Below are 7,253 nucleotides of genomic sequence, written 5' to 3'. Positions count from 1 at the left end.
GATACCTTGTTTACGGTGAACACATTTTTTGTTTGAGTAGTTTTTTGTGTGTAAACATTTTACAGTAAAGATGTTAGCAAGTTGTGTGTGTTCCTTGATTATAGGGAAGTGACAATGTTTTGTGCTCTTGATTTTTGGATCTGAAGTAATCAATTGATTTTAGAGGGTGAATTAAGCATCCTCAATTGATTAACAAATCAAATAAAGATATTACATCGTTAATTTAAGTTTTGTGCTCTTGATTTTTGGCTGATATTTTTTATTTAAAAATAAGTCAAAGTTACATATAAGTGCTCAATGTGTGAATTAGTCAAATTATTTTTTTGTTTTGTTTTGAAGAAGCTGAATTAGTCAAATTATTAATTTTGGTTACACATCAGAGAAGAATTGAAAAGTTAACATATGAAAACGTCATAACTGTTTTATGGTACGGTGACTGACCCACTTGTAAGTTGTACATGTTTGCCTTAAAATAAATAGAATACTTTTCATGACATTAAGCTCTAGCTTTTCAAAGTGACAATAATTAATGGAGGTTTATCGCAGGTTACGTATAATGGCTTGAATGTTGCTCTTGGATTACTGCAACTACCAAATTTGGTGAATTGACTTTTGCTAAGGTTGATCCAATACGTTGTCGCATTTTTCACAACATGCAATACTCCATTATGGTTATAACTCTATTGACATCTTGTTTATGTTCTTCGTTTTGTAGATAAAACAATTCTCTAATTTGTTCGATTCACGGCACCACAGTCCGGACGAACACGTGGTACACCTAGATACCGTCCTCGACTACCACCAGGCGCGAGGTGCGGTGGTTCAGTTTTCCTCAAAGAAGATTCTATATTTGCTAAGGTAAGATTGTACTATCATGCAAGACTGATTAATGTTATTTACTATATCATCAATTTTATTCAACCGTGAAACCCTTAACTCCTCAGGCCACCATCTTTCTATTTTGTTCATTAATTTTATAAGTATATATGCAAACTATGTGAAACTATGATTATGTCAAATAAATTATATTAATGGTATTCTCTTATATATGTCACAGAGTGTTTGCTATACTACTTTGTCACCCTTGATATTGAGAAGTGAGATATGGAAAAAATGACTACAGAAGAGGAAAAACACATTGAAGAGATACGAAGGGAAAAGTTCTCTATTGGTGAGAAACGAGCAAATCCTTTGACTGAGGATCTTCATCAAGCTGTCAAGAATCTCTCAGCTGAACTTTATACTTCAGATGTTCATTTTCTTATGGAACTCATTCAGGTACCTTATATTAGCTAGTCATGTTTTTGTCTTTGTTATATTTTTGAAATGTAGCTCAAAAACCATTTGCTCTAACTTCATTCACTCATCTCCCTCAGCACTCCACTTCAAAAACTTGTACAACATTCAAAGTACAAACCATTTCATTTTGATCCATGGATTTCAACGTTCAAATAAATCCTTTTTCCATTTCTCTGACTAACTATAATAATGAAATCATAGTGTCAAATCATAGAACTAGTGATTGATATTCATCACCATAAATTTTTCTTAACTTCTGCAGAATGCCGAAGATAACCACTATAATGAAGAAGTGAGTCCAACATTGGAGTTCTTCATAACTTCAAAGGACATAACAGCTACTGGTGCTCCAGCTACGTTACTTATTTTCAACAATGAAAAGGGTTTCTCTCGCGAAAACATTGAGTCTCTCTGCAGTGTTGGACGGTCAACAAAGAAAAGCAATAAGAGTAGCGGTTACATAGGAGAAAAAGGTATATTATCACATTTAAATGTCTGTTAGTAAATTCTGTACCTTTGCCTTGAGAAAAACCTGTCTTAATGTGGTTACTTTCATAGAATGATAGTTAAATGCTATTCAATGATATTTTAGTACCTAGATAGCTTGTAAGTATAAGCATGTAACTTTCTTGATTTAATTCTATGATAATGTCAATTAATTTGTTTGCATAACAAGGGTGATTTCAGCAATTATACAAAAGGAAAATTGAACATTGACTACTTTAACCGTGCTTCATCAATTAATTTGTCATATACAGTTTTGTATATTTTGAAAAGCCTTATTATTCAAGTATAATGATTAGTATCATTCAAAAAAATTCTGAATCAAGGGCTATAAGATTAATCTTGACTATGAATATCTATTAGAATGGCCAAATTGAAGAAAATAATGCTGATGTTTGACAGAATCTCTTATATGGTTGAATTTCAGGAATTGGTTTCAAGAGTGTGTTTCTGGTTACTGCTCAGCCTTATATTTTTAGCAATGGATATCAGATCAGGTTCAACGAGAGGCCTTGTCCACATTGCAGTCTTGGGTATATAGTTCCTGAATGGGTTGACGAGAAGCCAACCCTTCTTGACATAAAGCAGATATACGGGGCTGGTAAAGATTCCCTTCCAACTACAACAATTGTGTTGCCTCTGAAGCCGGACAAGGAAAATTCTGTGAAACAGCAGCTCTCAGGCATTCACCCAGAAGTTTTATTGTTCCTTTCGAAAATCAGACATCTTTCTGTCAGAGAAGATAATGAGAACCCCAAAATGAATTCTTTAACTACTGTGTCTATTTCAAGCGAGATTAACTTTGTGACGGTGAAACACGTGAACGCTGAGTCTTACACAATCCATCTATCTGCGGGGGAAAATAGTTATGACGAAAAGGTATGCAGCTACTACATGTGGAAGCAAAAGTTTCCTATAAAGTTGGAAAATGTGGTGGAAAGGAGAATGGGCGTGGAAGAGTTTGTTGTGACATTGGCCTTCCCACAACAGGAGAGGCTACACAAGGATAAGAGCTTACCAGGGGTTTATGCATTTCTTCCTACAGAGATGGTCACCAATTTTCCCTTCATAATTCAAGCAGATTTTGTCCTTGCCTCGTCAAGGGAGACAATTCTCTTGGATGATAAGTGGAATAAAGGGATACTTGAATATGTTCCATCTGCTTTTATGGATGCATTCAAAACACTTGTCACAGGATCATATGAAGCTCCAGTATGTAGCTTGCCATATTTGTTCAAGTTCATTCCAATCAATAGTTCTCCTGTTGAGACCTTCAATCAAGTGAGGGAGAAAATCAAAGCAAAACTAGCTGAAGAAAAAATTGTTCCTATTGAGACATTTTCGAACCAGAAGCACTTCTATAAGCCTCGTGAAGTTGGCAGGATACTACCTAAATTTCGGAATATTTTGACAAAGGCTCAGCAGGATGGAGTGTACTTGCTTGACCTATCTTCTCATGATGGGATGAAAATCTTGAGTTCTTCATTTGATAAAAGTGAGTATGATCCAGTACTCAAATATTTAGGGGTGATACAGGTGAACTTTGATTGGTATGCAAAGTGCATCCAGAGTTCTAATCTTGTGGATAGAGTATCAGAAGATATCTATCTTGAGCTTTTACTGTTTGTTGTTCAAAACTGGTCAAGGTTTGATGGCTCCAACATCATTAACATTCCGTTGATTAAATGTGTGGTTTCTGATGGGATTCCGTCTTTTTTCACTCTTCATGAATGCGGACATAAACGAGTTGTACTAGCACACTCAAGTCAGACATGTTCTTGGATGATAAATTGGAACAATGTATTTGCAACAAATCAGTGTTTCATGCCTGAAAGCACACAACGAGCTATTCCACAATTTCCCTATAAAAGTTTGTTGGGTTGGTTAGCAAAAGCTGTTAAAGTTCGTACTCTGAATATGTACGATTTTGCATTGGATGCGTGCAAATCTATTAGTGATGACTGCAAACTTGCCATTGCATTTGCTCATTTCTTATACCACTCTTTGTCAAAGGGTTATTTGTCACATCGCGAGGTTGATATTCTGTGTTGTTCTATGCCACTTGTGGACAACTATGGACGGACAATTAAAAGTAGAAATGGGGTTCTCCTGCCTGCAAGTGTGAGCAAATGGGCAAACTTAATGGTTTCTAATCCATGGAGAAATGAAAATTATGTTGAGCTAGGAAAGGTGTACCTAAATGCATCTTCTTATGCAGGACAATCTACAGATTCCGGGAAGCTTATTGAATTCCTCAAAACTCACGGTGAAGCTTCTGACATACCTTATCTATCACCTCCAAATGCTGGGTTTTCAGCTGCAGATACACCACTTAAGAAAGAAAATGCCTTTTTACTTTTGGAGTGGATTCGAAATCTGAAGAAAAGTGGGGTTGACCTACCAAAGAAGTTCTTGGAATGCATAAAAGAAGGCAGTTGGCTTAAAGTTACAGGTAAGGGGTACATGTCTCCTTCAAAGTCATTCTTGAATGGCTCATTGGGAAATATTTTGCAAAGTGGTTCAGTTCTTGTTGACATTCCTCTGATTGATGAGAGCTTCTATGGGGAGAAAATAAATGACTACAAGGAGGAGTTGAAAACAATTGGAGTGATGTTCAATTGTGAGGAAGCATGTGAATTCATTGGAAGAGAACTAATGTCTCGTGCTGCTTCTTTCTCTTTAAGCAGGAGTGATGTTCTTTTGATGCTTAACTTCATACAATATCTCAGGAAAAGTCATCTTCCTTTCGACAAATATGTTGATAGCATCAGAAAGGGAAGCTGGCTAAAGACATCTCGTGGTCTCAGGTCTCCTGTGGGATCTGTATTAAGTGATTCTGGATGGCAAGTTGCATCACAAATTAGTGATATACCATTTATTAATCATGCTTATTTTGGTGAGGAAATATATAACTACAAAGAGGAGCTCAAGTTGCTTGGAGTTATAGTTGATATAAGTATAAATCACCAAGTTGTCACACAACATTTAAAATCACCCTCATATTTGGCCTGTTTGACATCTGATGCTGTTTTTTTGATAATGGAATGCATCAAATACTCAAATGTTCATACTAAAGTATTAAATTCAATAAAGGGAACAAGATGTTTGAGGACAAATATGGGTTTCAAAGCACCAAGTGATTGTTTCTTGTATGATCCAGTGTGGGGCTGCATTTTAGAGGTATTTGATGGTCTTCCCGTTATTGATCATAAATTTTACGGGGAAAAGATTTTCAGTTTCAAAAATGAATTGAAGCAAACAGGGGTGGTGGTTGATTTTAAGGATTCTATAAAAAGATTTGCTAGTCTCTTCAAACAAAAGACATTGGAAACTTCAATTAAGCAAAACCATGTTATGTCATTACTTTCTTGTTACAGGCGCCTGAAGGGAACTGACTATAGTTTTCCTTCTGATTTGTTAACCGTCATACATGAAATGAAGTGGCTGCATACTTCTGTTGATGGTTTTAGGTGCCCAAGAAAATGCATTTTATATGGTCCAGAGTGGAAATCGATATCTTCTATAACTCGTCTCCCTTTCATTGATTACAGTGACAAATGTAACGAGTACAAGGCAGAGATGAAGAGCATTGGCGTTGTTACTGAATTGAAAGATGGAGTGAGCTTTGTACCAGAATGTCTGAATTTTCCTTCCAATCCATCCACTATTACTCCTAATAGTGTGTGTTCTTTGCTAGAATGCATCCGACTTCTAATGCAAGATCAGAAACTTGCAATGGAAGATGATTTCAGAAAAAGATTGTCCAAAAATTGGTTGAAGACACATGCTGGTTATAGGCCTCCAGAGAAGTGTCTGTTGTTTGATCCCAATTGTTCTTTCTTGAATCCAACTGATGGGCCTTTTATTGATGAAAATTTTTATGGACCTGAAATTACAGTTTATCAGAAAGAACTCAATGCGATAGGGGTCATTAGTGAAGTTGGGAAATGGTGCTCTTTGCTTGCCAGTCACCTTGAGTCTCTCTCTGATCATGATACCATTGTGAAAATATACAAGTACTTATGTGAACACAACTGGAAACCTAAGGAGAAAGCTGCAAAAAAGGTTTGGATTCTGGATGGAATTAAAAGTGGTAAGTGGGTTGATTCTGAAGAATGCATCATACATGACCCTTCTAAACTTTTTGGTTCAAAATTTTATGTTCTTGAAGATATCTACGATAGCGATATTCTTGTATTTTTCAATGCATTGGGAGTCAAGAAAAAGCCCTCACTAGATGATTATGTTGACCTTTGGAATCATTGGGGAGTTCCGTGAAGCAATTGTCATACGATGAGTGCTGTAAGTTCTGGTTGTCTATCTCGAAACTTTTGAGCACAAAAGAAGAGAAAAAACTTGCCGAGAGTTTGATGAAACTACCTGCAACATCAGGAAATAATCAAATATTTCTGGTAGATAAGGAGGATGTTTTTATTCCGGATAATCTACATTTGAACAAGCTTTTTGAGACGGAAAAAGTTTTTGTATGGTATCCTAAGCATAACATAACACCATTATTCAAGTGTGAACTATATGATATTTACAGAAAAATTGGTGCTAGAAATATCTCTGAATCACTATGCAAAGAAGAATCATCGTTGATGAATGATGGTGTTAAACTGGAGCATGTTGATCCGGATAATATTTTCAACTTAAAGGGGTTGGTTAAGCTTATTCTTGGTTTTCTTGCATGCTCTAGCCTAAAAATGGATCCAAAAAAGAGACACCAAGCTGTTCAAAGTCTTCTCAACTTGAGTTTCCATGAGACAACAGAGCCGATCAATGTAAGCTATAGTTTATCATTGTCATCAGGGGACGTCATTACCAAGAAAGCAAACAAAAGGGTACGTTGGGAAAGTCAAAGCTGCAAGTTTATCATCCAGAAGATGGACGGAGTTCCTGGTGATTCATTGAATTGTGCTACAAATTTCTCTCAAGCAATATCGGAGGGTGTTTTGCGCGAGAATCATGAACACGTTCCTGCACTGGCTGAATTAATCACTTTGGGTTTTGTGATGAAATTCAAGAATGAAGAAATTGATTTTCTAATGGAATCCAAGAATCTGAAGATTGAGCATGATGATGAGGAGTTCCTCAGTTCTTCCTTTCCTTCTGTCTAAGTCTATTGCCACTGCTTACTTGTGTTTTCTGTTTGAATATGTTTTTATGACTGGATTATCTTGTAACTGGTTTTTGTTTCTATTGCCATTACTATTTTGTTCTGTTGGATGCTCACCTGCATGTTCACTGTACCTAACATATCTACAATTTTTTTTTTGTGCATTGTTGTTATGCTTGTATTATCTAAGGGTGTTAATAGATCCTGCATTTTCTAGTTGAAATAAAACAAAATGCAATATTTTTTCAAAATAAAAAACTAAATGAAGTTAACACTTTAGGCACTCATGCACTCATTCATTTTATCAAATGAACTCTAAATATTGTCTTGA

The 7,253-nt window shown here is 35.9% G+C and overlaps 1 pseudogene; it reads left to right on the top strand.

The window, feature by feature from the left end:
* The first annotated feature begins 1,104 nt into the window (after positions 1-1,104).
* LOC146896589 (uncharacterized) lies at positions 1,105-7,038 on the top strand (annotated as a pseudogene).
* Positions 7,039-7,253: the final 215 nt, after the last annotated feature.

Source organism: Medicago sativa, chromosome 8 (genome assembly GCF_051527215.1).
Source record: "Medicago sativa cultivar Bolivia chromosome 8, Bolivia_mono, whole genome shotgun sequence".
In the NCBI taxonomy this organism is placed as follows: domain Eukaryota; kingdom Viridiplantae; phylum Streptophyta; class Magnoliopsida; order Fabales; family Fabaceae; genus Medicago; species Medicago sativa.
The sequence above is the reverse complement of the archived record's forward strand: the minus strand, read 5'-3'. Positions and strand labels throughout refer to the sequence as shown.